Consider the following 15,789-nt stretch of genomic DNA (forward strand, 5'->3'; position numbering starts at 1 on the left):
ACAGTGGTTAACATATTAAGCATTCAATAAATATTTGGTATTGCAATAATTATTATTCTACAAAGATGGAGAAAAGAGCATAACTTTTACTCTAGATATGTCCTGATGCATCACACACATGCACCCCCAAACCTGGTCATGTAAACAAATTATTTTATTATGTTACAAATTCTATCATTTAGGGATTCAGAAAGACATACTGCATTGCTTCTTTCTGTTCCAGAATGTCTTAGGCTTCCGCTTGGAGGACGTGGAGGCAGAAGTGACTCAATGGCAGGGTATCCTTATCATCTGAAGAACCATCCACTCACAAACCTGCACCTGGACTTGAAGAATAGCAAACCATGGCACTGACACACACTATATCTCAGTATAGTTTGGTTTATTCTGAGCATGGCAGCATTAATAGTAGCTTGAGGCAAAATTCCTCAGCAAAACTTCAGCAAGTCAAATTTCATAGTGTACACCAAAAAATTAACATATTATGAATAAATAGGGTTTATCCTAGAAATGTAAGGTTGATTTAAGATTTAAAATTCAGTGAATATAGAGATTCTCAAGTAGAAGAGATTTTTGAAGAAGTAGGTGGATAGTTTCTACAAAGTAAAACTTATATAATGCTGGATGAAATTGTCAAAAGCAACCTCTTCAGAGCTCTGAAAGTTAATCAAAGGCATACAAAATATTTAGCAGTACTTATTCTAAGAAAAGTGCTATAGCTTTTGTAAGGACAAAGATTCAAACATTGTAGCCTTACCTGGACCTACTTCTACCTTTTATCACTTCATGACCAAGAATGGTAGTTTTACTAATTCAGGTAATGAGAATTATAATTTCACCAACATAGATATGGCCCTGAATAAGGACTGCTCTTTAGCTGGAGGTAACAGACTTAACCAGGAGAGGGACGAGTGGGAACCCAAGGCCTTTTCAGCTAAAATTGTGAATTCATTATTAATGGGAAAAACCCAGAGCATTGGACCTATAATTTTAGTTGCAAAAAAAGGTGGATTAGACTGAATTTTTTTGAGGAGACCAGGAACAAGTGAAGGAAATGAGGGAACTAGTGGAGGAGACCAAGGTAGCCATTTGTTAAGTTAAAGTAAAGGAAATTTTAAAAACTGGTTGAGCCTTGAATTCATTTCCCAGGATACATGAACATCAACTGGTACAGAGAGGAAGCCTATGATGCTTGTGATAGTTGGACAGAACAGTTGCTCTTTTCATTACCTAAACAATAAGACATGTACAAACAGTGGCAATCCCCAGGAAGCCAGGCTTAAAATGTAAAAATAAATATTGAAAACGTGAGAAGAGATATCAAAATCTGAACAGGAGAAGATATATCCTGCAGTTTAAATGCAAGCAAATTGCCCTGGCCAGTTTGGTTCAGCAGTAGAGTGTTGACCCACAGACCAGAGTCGCAGGTTCGATTCTGGTCAAGGGCATGTACCTTGGTTGCGTTTTGGTTGGGGTTGTACAGGAGGCAACAGATTGATGTGGCCCTCTCACGTCGATGTTTCTCTCTCTCTCTATCCAACTCTATCTGAAGATAAAAAACAAAAAAAAAGGAAAAAGGTATCCTCGGGTGAAGATTAAAAAAAATAATAATAATAAATAAATGCAAGCAAATTTGCTTCCATATTTTTATTCAGTTTGGGTCTCGGCAAAAAGGAAGAGAAATAATAAAAGACATATGCCTTAGAACTAAAGATGTAAAGTTATTTTTATTTAAAGATGACCTAATCCTGGGTGAAAAAAATCCTAAGCAACGTATGTTCTAAAAAATTTGTCTGCATATTGCTTTGGCTCATATATTGATTTAAAACATATGTTAATAATATAGTTTCTATGATTAAAACAAAAATACATATCAATGTAAGAAAACAAATTTGTAGGTTAATCTAAGTTTTATTAATTCTTTGCAACTGGATAATTTTTTCAGAATCCTTTAACTCTTCCTAGAGGGCATTTTCAAATCAGAGTCTTGGGTGTCGCTTGTAAAACCAAAACAACATTGCAAACCACCAATCTTTCCACTGCTTTTCAGTTGGGTTCACATCTTCCAAGAGGCAAACTGAAAAAATTGTATTTTTCTTCTTTTCTTTGTTTTTTATTGTGAAATATGACATGAATATTAATGGAAACATATAAACTTTCTGTATAGTTTACTGAACCTTCTCCCTTTTCCCTTTATCTAGGCAAATGTTTCTTTTTTTTCTTCAGTCTTTTCAAAACACCCAAATTTGTTTTATGTTCTTTATTGTAATTTTAATTCTGAGACCTTGCTACACTGACTTATTAGTTCAATAAGTTCAAGGAGTTATTTTTATAAAAAAAATTGATGAGTAGAAAGCACAGATGGGAAAAATGAGAAAACAGGAAACATAAAAATGGGTAAAATAAGGTCAGAGTTAAAGGCTGATGCATAAATATCAAAGATGAGGAGTTCATAATTATACCAGAGAGACCAAAAAATATATTATGGAAAATGCATATGGAATCTGAAGATAAACAACTTTACATATATGGGTAATAAATGCAATCAAATGAAAATTTTTATTTTTATTTGGTTTGACATTGAGAAATCTGCTCTTGGTATAGAAATGTGTGGGGAGAATATATAAACTATAGTCAGCAGTAACAAGATCATCAGAATAGAAAAATAAAAGCCTGGTTTCTTCCAGTTAGTTAAGAAAATAATTTTCACAGGTTGGTCCGATGGTTAGTCTTCCAGAAATAACTTACATAAACCAGGCAGGCTTCTTCCTCTTCCCCAGCCAGATAATATGTAAGCATAATAGAACAGTAATAGTTTTTCAGACATATCACCCAATTATACTACTAAGTGAAGTAGTAAGAGACTTAGATCTGTGAATGGAATTTGTATCATTTGTTGTTGGGTCAGTACCAAGTTCCTATTCTATCCTTTGTCCAGCTTCCTTTCCTGTTTCATTATCTGGTTTCCATATGTCCAGAATGTTCCACCATTTCTCCAAGTTTATATCATAGGGGTGAAACTGTCATATATTTAAAAAGTGATGATATAATACCACATGTGAATAATAAATAACATGTGCATCTAAAATTTAGGTTGTACTCAGCAGAGATTATAGCAAGCAAATGTGTGTGTGTGTGTGTGTGTGTGTCTGAGAGAGAGAGAGAGAGAGAATATTAAGATTATTCAATGACTGCATATGATTCTAAACTTTGGGTGTAGTGCATCTAATACTCTTCCAGCACTCTGTCCCCAAGATCAAAGTATTTATTGCTGCAGTTGCATAAATGAGGGTAGCTGACAGCAGTTAGCTAAGTCTTGCTCTGGTACTTGGCCTTGGCTAAAAGAGCTAAGCTTTACTTAAGGTTATAATTGGTAGCAACAGGGAAATAAAATCTCAGTTTTGGAGAACTCCAAAGAGCCATCTCAGCTCTAGTTTCCCCCTTATAATCAGCTGAGGACTCTGTGTCAAATTTATCACAATCCGGGTATCACCTCTTCACAATCCTGCTTCTTCTCTCCATTAAATGTGTTGATCTTAAGAGCATTTCCTACTAAACCTCCTAGCTGAAAATCTTTAGCTGAGTCTGCCTCCTAGGGAGCCAGGACTGAGACATTTAGTACCAAACATAGTACAGAAAGTAGGATTTTAGAGATGGATCAGCAACCGGCTCACCAGCAATATGAGCCCCACCTCTGGTGATGGGTGGAACACGGATAGCCCATAGCAGATGGTAGTACTGCAAGTTTATCTCTTCACATGGAAGTTGAATATTATGATATTGCCAATGGAAGGAATGAACTGGCAAGTGAAATGTATCAGGTGTTTGAGAGAGATGAGAGAATTAGTAATGAAAGAGTGGGAAACTGGAGCATTTGATACATTGGGGACAAGCCATGAAAGGCCCAGGATATGTAACGAATTAAAGGCTGTGGGCTTTCTACACAGCATATCAAGAGATTTTTATCTCCTGCGTTCAGAAGACAGAACAATCTTGGGATATAGCCCATCACCTAATTATAAAAGTAGCAGAGCTCTTGAGATCTTTACATTTTGACACTTCAGTGTTCCGCTGGACCAAGCTGAAAACATGGAATCTGAGACATGGATCGATGACACCAACACAAATGTAACTCGTCGGTCTCAACAAGAGTTGGCTCATTTATTCCTGTTATAGGTTGAGTGCCCGTTTGTTTGAAAACAAAGCCAAGGTCTCTCTGTCTTTCAAGATATATGTAACGCGTTCAGATCAACTGCACATTCCCTCCTGGCCCTCAGACCGATATTTAGAAATGAGGCCAGAAAAACCAAGATGATATCTTCCCTGGGATTTCCTAGGGGACACGCATTGACCACAGCTCTGCCCAGAGAGGAACTGGCATCGCTGACAGTGATGTAGGACAGGACTGTGGTGAGAGATGTTACATGGCTCTCTGATTAGAGTGGAGACTGCAAGTACTAAAAATAACAGAAGGCAGATGGTGGTGTTTACTCAAACAAGAATGGCGCAGTTATTATAATGACTAATAAGATCAAAGAGTCAACCGGGGGCCTAACCCACAGAGAGCTGTGGGAATACTTAATAGCACCTGGTATCCATAGAAGCGAGTTAGATGGGCAGCCAAGAAGGGTGTTGCTCAATCTCCCAATCCAAAACAAATAATGTATGATTAACCAAGAGGCTGAATGCAGTCACCCCGATAAATAGACACAGTTCCTTGCCTGGTTTCCAGACCTAATTTAGTTTTCAGAGCCAGGAACCACTCACTGAAGGATAACTAGGCCCTCTGGGAGGAATATCCTGACCATATCACAGCAAGTGCATAGATGGGGTAATGTTTTCTGCAGCCCTCCCCCAAAGGTACCTATAGCCATTTACTTGCGCAACTGTACTCTAGATAAAGGCTAATGCCCAAACATTTTGAGGACTGTTTGGCTCAGGGCTGAACTGACATTGATAACCAGGGACCAGAAACATCACCATAGCTCCACTTGGAGGCATAAGAGGACCAGTTATCAATGGACTCCTGGACTCAGTGGGCACATTAGGTCAGTAATCTCACCTGGTGGTCATGTCCCATCTGCATCTGCATAATTGGAGTGGCCATACTTGATAATTGACTGAAACTTCAACTGGCTGCTTTGTGTGTGGGGTAAGGACAATTATAGTATGGAAAGACAAGTGGAAAATTCTAGGAGTGATGATAGAGGATAGTGCCAACCTTTGAGAACTAAAGAATGTAGCATTCTATATCATATTCACATTTAATTTACTAGTCTGTCCACTAAAGTTATTCACAACCTATAAAATGACAGCAATGACCACACAATCAAGTGGTAGCCACCATTGCTCTGCCAAACGAGTTATCTTTGCTAAAGTAAATTAACATGGCCTTAGGGACATGGTGTTTGGCCACTGAGCTGGTGCATACTTGCTTTCCATACCAGTCGGAAAGAAGGATTAGAAATAGCTTGTGTTCTCATCAGATGGATAACCAAATGCAGTATGGTTTTGTCCCAGGGCTGTGTTAAATTTCTTGCCCTCTGTCATATCATCAGAGGGAACCAGAAACATCTAAATCTGGACTGTATGAAGTGGAACAGTATATTGAATAGATAATGCTATTAGAATAAGATGAGAACAAAGTGACAAGTCTCTTGGAGGTTTGAACTTTTAGTGAGATACACACACTCCAGAGTGTGGGAGATAAAACCCATGATGATTCAAGGGCCTGCAATGTCAGTGAAATTTTTAGGAGACCAGTGACCTGTGAAATGCTAAGACGTCCCCTCACCCTGCACCCCAACATAAAATGACCACATCATTGAATCCTACACCTTCACCACTAAGAAGGAAACAATGCATGGTAAGCTTCTTTGGGTTCCAAAAGGCAACATATTACACACTTGCTCCAACCCATTAACCAGATCACATCAAAGACTTCCCACTTTGAGTGAGGCCCTAAATTGGAAAGGGACCAGCAGCAAGACTATGCCACAGCGCAAGTGGCCCTGCAGCTTGAACCAGATGGCATGGACAAAATTAGTTACACTAGCATTCCATTCAGAAGTGAGACTGGACAGTGTAGTAAAGAAAAAACTCCCCTAAAGACAAAGCTTTGGTTGGGATAACTGGTCATCTTTTTGTAGAAAGAAATGGTTTGGCTGATTGACCAGCTACCTAGAAAATACTATTAGTATATTCGGGAAAAAGAACATATTAGATTTTCAGGACTGGTGTAACAAATTGATCACAATTTTGGTCATTTAAAACAAGAGGGATTTATTCTTTCACAGTTATGACAGCTAGAAGCTTGAACTCAAAGTGTCAGCAGCACCACACTCTGGCTGGAGGCTCTAGGGGAGAATCTATTCTTTACCTTTTTTAGTTTTTGGTACCTGTCAGCATTCACTGAATTGTGGCTACACTACTCTAATCTCTGTCTCCATGATCACATTGCTTCCTCCCTGTGTGTTATCGTCTGTCTGTCTTCCCCTCTGTGTATCTTGTATAAGGACACTTGTCATTAGATTTAGAGCCACTCAGATAATCCAGGATAATGTCTGCATTTGGAGATCTTTAATTGTACCTGCAAAAACCTTTCACAAAAGGTCACATTCACAGATATTTAGGCTAAGTCCTCAACACAGTCCTATCTCTAGAGGAGACAGTTAGGTGCTCAGTGACAAGCTGACTATATTAGATCCCTTATATTCTGGAGAGATCAGTAATTCTTTTTGACTGCCATGGACTTACATTCCAGTTACAGTTTTGCCTTGCATGCAAGACTCTCCAATGTCATAAGATGTATTATATTCTCTGTCATGCATGGAAGCTACAAAATGGAACCCAGACTACTGGATCTATTTTATTGCAAAGGAGATATGGGTATAGTCACACAACCACAGAATCCACTAGATTTACCATGTACTCCACTTCCCAGAGACTGCTGGTTTTTCAGTAGTTTTCCAAAAGACTACTGAAGTGGAAGATCCAATTTGAAGAAGATACTATGTGATACCAAGGTACTATGGTAAGCATAATTTTAAGATAGCCCCCAAGGTCCTTGCTTTGTGTTGTAAGAGCCCTGCATAACTGTAGGGACTAAGAATATGACAGCTTTTACTCTCGTGATTGTTACTTTATATTGCAAAAGAAAATTTGCATTTGTAATTGAGGTCCCAAATCATTTGACTTTAAGTTCAGGTGACTATCCAGGTGGACCTGACTATCACATGAGCCCTGCAAATCTGGATCTGGAGGTCAGCGAGCAAAGGAATTAAGAAATTCAAAGCATGAGAAGAAATTGATGTGCAGTTATCATCTTAAAGATGGGTAGGGCCACAAGGCAAGGGATGCAGGAAGTCTCTAGGAACTGGGGACCACCTCCAGATCAGAGGAAGCAAGGAAATATTAAATTCAGTTCTACTGCCACAAGGAAGTGAATGTTGCCAGTTTCTCCCCAGAACTTCCAAATGAGAACAGCCTTGTCAGAGTCAACATGTATTCACCAAAAGGCCCACTGGACCAGTTTGAGAACAGCTGAAGCTATTGGGTTTTGCCCTATTTGACACAGAAGAATGTGAGGAGTCCTGAGAAATGGCTGATAGGTCCTGGACATTGTGAGTCACAGGGTGTCTTGCAAAGGACCAGATACAGTTTCCAGGGCAGAGCCTGCCACTGAGGAGAGGAATTACAATGAAACAGAAAAGGGAAAATAGAGATGAAGGAAAGAAGGCAGTCCAGATAAGCATGGGAGAGTAGAACAGAGCCAGCAAATCTCAGAAAGTAAGCTGCTGTATTTTTATTTTTTTAAATTAATTGACTTATTTTAGAGAGAGAAGAAGAGAGAAAGAGAGAAAGAGATAGAAACATTGATTTGTTGCTCCATTTACCTATGCATTCATTGGTTGATTCTTGTATGTGCCCTGACTGGGAATGCTGTAAGCAACTGGACTATCTGGCCAGGGCCAAGTAGCTGTATTTTAAAACATGTCTTCTTGCCTGGCTGGTGTGGCTCAGTGATTGAGCATTGACCCATGCACCAAAGGGTCACCAGTTCAATTTCCAGCCAGGGCACATGCCCAGGTTATTGGCCCAATCCCCAGTGGGGGGCCATGCAGGAGGCAGCCAATTGATGTTCTCTCTCACCGATGTTTCTCTCTCTCTCCCCTCCCTTCCTCTCTCTCTACAAATCAGTAAATACACACACACACACACACACACACACATATTTGAAACACATCTTCTCAATGGTATAACTGGAATTATGTGAAGTTAGAAAAACTGTCTTGAACCCTTTAAAAGTTAGATAAAATAATTCTGTTTAACCAATCAGAAAGAATATATGTACCCCCATGTTCGTAGCAGCACTATTTACAATAGCTAAGATCTGGAAACAGCCCAAATTTTCATCAGTAGACGAATGGATAAAAAAGCTGTGGTGCATATACACAGTGGGAAACTATGCAGCTTTAAGGAAAATAGATCTCTTATCCTTTGAGACCACATGGAGGGACCTGGAAAGTATTATCCTAAGCGAAACAAGCCAAACAGAGAAAGACAAGCATCATATGATCTCACTTATTTGTAGAATATAATGAACATAACAGTCTGAGGAACAGGGTAGTCCCAGAGACATGGAAGTGGGGTTCAGACTGACAATCCCCAGAAGATGGGGTGGAGGGGAGAGATAAACCACAGAACTTATATGCATGTATGCACGAACAATGGACATGGACAACAAAGCTGGGGACAGGGTAGGGAGGAAAGGGGAGGGGGGAATCAGTGGGGGCAAAAAAGAGAAACACATGTAACAAAAATAAATAATTTAATTAAAAAAATTTTGTTTGGCCCTGGCCGGTTAGGCTGAGCGGTTGGAGCATCGGCCTGCGGTCTAGAGAGATCCAGGTTCGGGTCCCGCTAAAGGCTCGTACCTCGGTTGCAGTTTGTCCCTGGCCCTGGTTAGTCGTGCGGGTGGCAGCCACTCCATGTGTCCCTTTCACATCGATGTTTCTGTCTCTCTCTCCCTCCAACTCTATCTGAACAACAACAACAACAAAAAATTTTGTTTAAAATGAGCAATGTGGTAGCTCAGTGGTTAGAGCATCAAAGTGTGGAGCAATGAGTTGTGGTTCAATTCTGGTCAAGGGCATGTACCTCAGTTGCGATTCGACCCTGGCCCTGGTTGGGGTCGTGTGGGAGGCAACCACTCGATGTGTCCCTTTCACGTCGATATTTCTCTCTCTCTCTTCCTTGTCTCCCTCCCACTCTATCTGAACAAAAATGGAAAAAAAAAATGTCCTTGGTGAGGATAAAATGAATGAATGAATGAATGAATGAATGAATGAATAAATAAATAAACTGAGCAATGAAATAGGATGGTCAAATACATAAAAATGGCATGCATATAAATAAAACGAAATAGAGAATAGGGGCAGAATTGAATTGCTATGGTCAAGGATAGTATGCCAGAAAAATATGCCCACAAAACATATCAAAGTGTAACCTATTTTAAAATGAGATAAAATGCAATATTATAAAGTGATGTGGTAGGAAAAACAAAAGGCTTTTCAAACTTAAAAAAAAACAAACCTCATAAATGATGTAAAATAGCTCAGGTATGAATTAAAAATAAAAGAAAATGGTAGACAGTTAAATTATAAATTAGAAGATACAAGAGCAAATAAAATAACTTATTGAAAGACATACAGAAAAGGTGAAGAGGGGACAATTTAAAAAATAAAAATAGTAGAGTTTAAAATGAATTTTTAAAATGGAAAAATATGGGGAGCAGTCAATGAACAACATATGGATTACCAGAATCCCTAAGGAAGAAAAATCAAAGCAAGGTAACATAATAAATATTTCAAAACATATTTCAAAAAACGATTGGGACATAGAAAAAAATTAAACTATAAATTGAAAGAACATACTTTAGAGCTGAGATTATACATTCAGAAAGATCAATAGCCAGACACATTCTTATAAAATTCCTGGACTTTAAATAAAAGAAAAGTCATTTGGTTGCCTAGGAAAGAAAATACAGAAGAACTTAGTAAGGGAAAAATGCGGGTTATCATTAGACATTTTGGCAGTGACACTTTATGCCCCATGAAAGAAAATGTGAGTCAAAGATTTTACAGCAGAAAAACTGACAATCAAATATTAAGGACACAAAGTATTGACATCCAAGAACTCTGGGACTATAACTCCCATAAGCACCTCCTGAGAAGTCCACTGGAGAATAAGCTGTGGACAACCAAAATAACTAGGGAAATGTCAGTATTAAAGTCTAGGCATGGAGATGAGAATTCAATAAAAGTGACGGAGAAGTGGAACTACATCTGAGTTAAAAGAGAGAGTATAGTTTGTAATGGATCTATGTTCTCACAAAGCAGATAAAATACAACTATTATAATATTGGAGAACATAGAAAGAGCATGTAAAATAATTTATTTTTTTCCTAATTATATTGGTGAAATTTAACTTTTTTAACTAGTAATTATATTATTCTGATGCCGTTGTGTGTTTGATATATGATAAAGTAATGAGATATTCCATTATTTCCTGTGTCCTCGAAAATCAAGATTAACTTTGTAGAAGAAAGTATATATATACAGATGTAATATAGAAGTAAAAACCCCTCTATTCTTGAATTTTAATTGTAGATCCCAATGATCTCAGCCTGGTATAAGCTCTCTTGAGTAACTTGCTTCTAACCAATGAGGGCAAAGAAGGTAACATTGAGGGATGTCACCAGTATGATTATAATATAATAGATTGTAGTCTCCATTTTGCCAGGAGATCCTACATGGCTTTCTTTAATTGCATGCTTTGATGAAATAAGCTGCCATGATGAATACTCAAGGAACTCAGGACAGCCTCTATCCAAAGCTCAGCTGTGAACTGGGACCCTCAATTCAACACATGAAGAACTGAATTCTACCAACAACCATGTGAGCTTGGAAGTGGATCCTCCCTGGCTGAGCCTTCAGATGGAAACTCAGCCCTGGCCCATACTTTAATTGTCACCTGGTAAGAAATATTAAATATTGTGTCCCTAAGGTCCAACACATTATCAATACTCAGTAAATGTTTATGCAGTGAGTGAATTTAGTAGAGCACGTTTTCAGGATACATACAATGTAAAGAATTATTGACTTATAATTTATATATGATGTGTTGAATAGGGTTAAAGTTCCTAACCGAACATTAAAAAAAATAGTTCTTGAAGAGTTAACCATACTCTTAAGTACAGTTTTTATGGTAAAAAAAAAAAAAAAAAAGTCCTGATCTTATTATATGGATAAAATGGTTGCACAAAGAACAGGGTTGTCTGGTGAGAGCTTTCAAGTAATTATGCCATAATGAATTCCTTTCAGATTTGTGGAGCATGTAATGACTCTCGATATAGAGGCATTTCTTTCTTTCTTCTTTTTTTTTTTTTAGTGAATTTATTGGAGTGACATTGGTTAATCAAATTATGTAGGTTTCAGGTGTACAATTCTATAATACATCATCTGTATATTGTATTGTGTATTTACCACCACAAGTCAAGTCTCCTTCCATCACCATTTAGAGCCATTTTTGATTCTGGGGAACGTGAATACAAAAATTCAGGATGGGTTGATTGATTGCTCATCAATCTGAAAGGAAGGCAGAGGTTGGGAAATGAAACTGAGGGATAAGTATTGTTAACAGATGACCAGTTGCAGATAGGGAACACATTTCAACCTATACCAAACCCCAAGGGTTTGAGTCTTCTAAGTGAATTTAGATAGAATGTGAGCTATGGAGACATTATGACTTCCTAGTATTTTAATACAGTAATTATTCCTCACTAGTAAGGTTAGAAATATAATTTTATTAGGTCATTGCTGAACTGAATCTTAGTTTGTCTTTTCCTACTAGGTTTGGGCAGTAATTGGAAATGTACCTTTCCACTAATATCAGAAAATATTTGAAGATGACAATGTTGGAAATTATAGTTACTTAAAGAGAATGATTAAGTGACTTATAATTAAAAGTAAATGGTATATCATAATTTCACCAAGTAAAAGGCAGGCATGTTTATTTGCTTTTAACCCATTAATTAATAGTTTTACTATTCAGAAACATTTTTATATTTTAAGGAATGTGGATGATACTGATCTCAAGAGATTTCTAAAATAAAAAATTGTGGCCTTTTATAATTGTATAACACAGACAATTATAAAATGCTTCCTGATTTCAGAGATGATACAATGTGTGAAAATATGAATTATAAAATATTGTATGTGTTACTAAGTCACCAGGCCATGGATATGAACTTGGATGTTTCAAGGAGCACACAAGATTAGGTCTTGCTTTTCTGTTTATGTTAGATGCAGCCCATTCTATTATCTTTTAGGCACAATGTAAAAAACACCCATTCCACCTGCTTTACTAAGTAAAATATATTGTTATATGAGTATATATTAAGTGAGACATTCTCCCTTTTTCACTAAAATATGCCTGTGTTTTCAACTCTGAATAAAATTCTAGGCCCTGAGGATATAATTTGATAGTAAATGAAAGAGAAAGCTATTATCACTTTACACATGCCTCATATAGACTATGATTTTCACAAAGCTATTGAAATGTATAGTCTCTCTTAAGGGGAACAAAAGCTCAAGAAATCCAGATCCTAGTCTTTTGAATGAGGGAGCTGAACCCATCTTTCTATCTCAAATATAGTCTCACACTGAGTGAAAGACAGAGAATCTAGGCATTCACAAAATTTTAGTGATATTTGAGATCTGAACATTGTGAAATGTTTCTAGTAAACTCACATTTCAAGATAGTCTTGGGCAAATGAGTTTATAATAAAGTCTACTTAAAGATTCACAAGGATTGTTGTGAAGGACAGGTTTTAATTAAGGAAATCTCCAGGAAGTCTGTGTCTTCAAGAGGGTAGATATATTCCAGAAATTTCCCGACTTTGAATCCTGCATTAGTTTGCTATGGCTGCCGTGACAAAGTAACACAGACTCAATGGTTTAAACAGCAGAAATTAATTTTCTCTCCATTCTGAAGGCTAGAAGTCCAAGATCAAGATGTCAGCAGGATGGCCGATTTCTCTCTCTCTGTTTTCATATGGGCATCCCTGTGTCACTCTGTTTCCTGATCTCTTCTCTTAAGGACACCAGTCATATTGAATTAGGGCCCACCCCAATGAGCTCATTTCACCTTAATTTACTCTTTAAAGGCCCTATTTCCAAATAGAGTCACATTTTAGGTACTGGGTATTATAACTTCACTATATGAATTGGGAGTGGAGGGGACACAATTCAATTGAAAACAAACTCCAAGGGATTTAGTCTTCTAAATGGGTTTAGAATCACAGATCACAGGAATTACATAGTAATTCCATTGTCATGGTCCTGGCCTCTGATGTTGGGAGTTCAGTGATTGTGATATCTGGCTCTTATGTTTGGTGTACATATCTTCAGAGCTTCTGAGCCAAGGTATTCTGGGCTTAGAGATAGAATGGAATTGAAGTTGGGTTGAATGCTCTGGAAGGCAATTCTAAGAATTCTCAAGTATCTTCCATATTAATCAAGTAACAACACATAGGCATAAAGGATATATTATTTCACCTTGATACCCGGACTCTGGCTGCTAAGTTTACACATGCACCAAAAGGTTTGGTGGTAGCAGTGTGGAAACAGATGCAAAATAATATCAATTCAATGTCACATAAATATTGGTTTGTTCTTTGCCACTGAATGTTCAATTAAGACGATTAGCTGCTGCCTAGTTGCTTGATTTAAAAAAGAGTGCAGTTTGATAAATTCACAGGAAAAAAATGGGAAAGATCTAAGTAAATGAATAATAAAATAGATTATTGGGAACTCTGAAAATATTTTCTTTTTTTTTTTCTATCCTCACCCGAGGACATTTTTCCATTTTTTGTTCAGGTACAGTGGGAGAGAGAGAGAGGAACAGAGAGAGAGAGAGAAACATCTATGTGAAAGGAACACATCGAGTGGCTGCCACCCGCACAACCGACCAGGGCCGGGGACAAACTGCAACCGAGGTACGCGCCCTTAGCGGGAACCAAACCCGGGTCTCTCAGGACCGCAGGCCGACGCTCTAACTGCTGAGCCAAACCGGCCAGGGCTGAAAATATTTTCTTAAATATAGTTTTAAAATTTTGGTTTTTGGATTTGAATACCTAAATAGTCGCAGAATACTTTTATTATTATTACTACTATTATTATTATTCATAAAAAGACTCTTACTAAAGGCGCTAGAATTCTTAGAAACCAGCAAATTCCTGATTACTATTAGTTAGCTCTGTGGCAGTCTATGAACATTAGAATTCTGAAGCACGGATACACTAATAGCAATTCCACATTGCTACATTTACTTTAAAATTCTGAAAGGCAGTGTTGATATTAAAGATCTTTGAAGGACAAAACTCTCTGCTTTTCTGAGTAATTATTCCTTGATATATTTAAGGTAGAACAGTTCTGTCCAATTCATCCTGTTCCATCTGATTTTTCAAAACTCTAAAAAATTATGGGAGTACATAGAAAATAGAGCCATCATCTTTACCTTTGCCCTAAATCTTAATTTACCTTTCTCTTTATCTCTGATGAGAGACTGCTCCTGTGTTTGCTTTTTAGTAGATAGAATATTCAGTGGAGGGAAAAGTTGAAGGTCTAAGCATCAACTAGACAGCAGCTGCAGCTGCAGCTGCTCCTCCTCCTCCTCCTCCTCCTCCTCACCTTCCTCCCCCCTCCTTTTGGAGACTAACTCTGTAGTGTTGCTTCATCACCAGGGTTTCTCACTTCAGAAGCTTTCTTTATTTATAAATGAAAATCATACAATTACCCCGTTTCTCTGAAGAAGAGAAATAAAATAAAACAGAGGCCTTGGAGAGATTTAATTAAAAGGAAATTTTAAGGAGATACTGTCCAGCTCAGTAGAATGGAACTTCCCAAGGACAGTTGGGTTTTAAATATAAAATCAAAACCCTACCTATGATCAGAGAATGTTATAATTAGAAGAAATTGATACAAATAATTTGCTACTTGACCTGAGAAAACTGAGGTCTAGAGAAATTAATAGCTTATTGAATTACACCACAAGTTAATGTCAAAACCTGATTTAAATTCATTTCCTAATCCTAATATTTTTCTATTTCTTTTTTTATTACGGTCTGCACCAATATTTTTTAGCTTTATTTAGATATAATTGACATATACCATTGTGTAAATTGAAGGTATATAAATTATTCATTGATACATTTATATCTTGCTAAACGGTTACCACCATAGTGTTAGTTATTTGAATTAATCCATTGTGTTTTTACAGTATGTTACATTTCACAAAGGAATTTTTATAGGTACTGTATGCTGCTTTATTTCATTCTCAAAATGACCCCTGTAACATATAGGAAAAATATTTTTGCCATTGAATTTCCATTTACAGATACAGAAATTGAACCCTAAGGACATGCAATCATTTGAAAATTATATAGTTAGAAAGAAACATACTCAAGATCAGACCTGTGCCATCTTACTACAGTGCTTTGACCCTTCCCACTGCTATCAGTCCAGTGTCTAAAGTGAGGTTTTGGCAAGTACCTGATACCTCCTCAAGCTAAATACTATTGGAATAATCTACAATTTCTTAATAGTTTTTCACAGTGCTGATTCAGTTGTAGTGCTATTATTATATTATAGATGTATTATAGAGGTCCCAGAAGCACTGGGCATAGACAATTTTATATTCCGAGTATATGAGATATTATTTTAAACC

Source organism: Molossus molossus, unplaced genomic scaffold (assembly GCF_014108415.1).
Source record: "Molossus molossus isolate mMolMol1 unplaced genomic scaffold, mMolMol1.p scaffold_m16_p_8, whole genome shotgun sequence".
Taxonomy (NCBI): domain Eukaryota; kingdom Metazoa; phylum Chordata; class Mammalia; order Chiroptera; family Molossidae; genus Molossus; species Molossus molossus.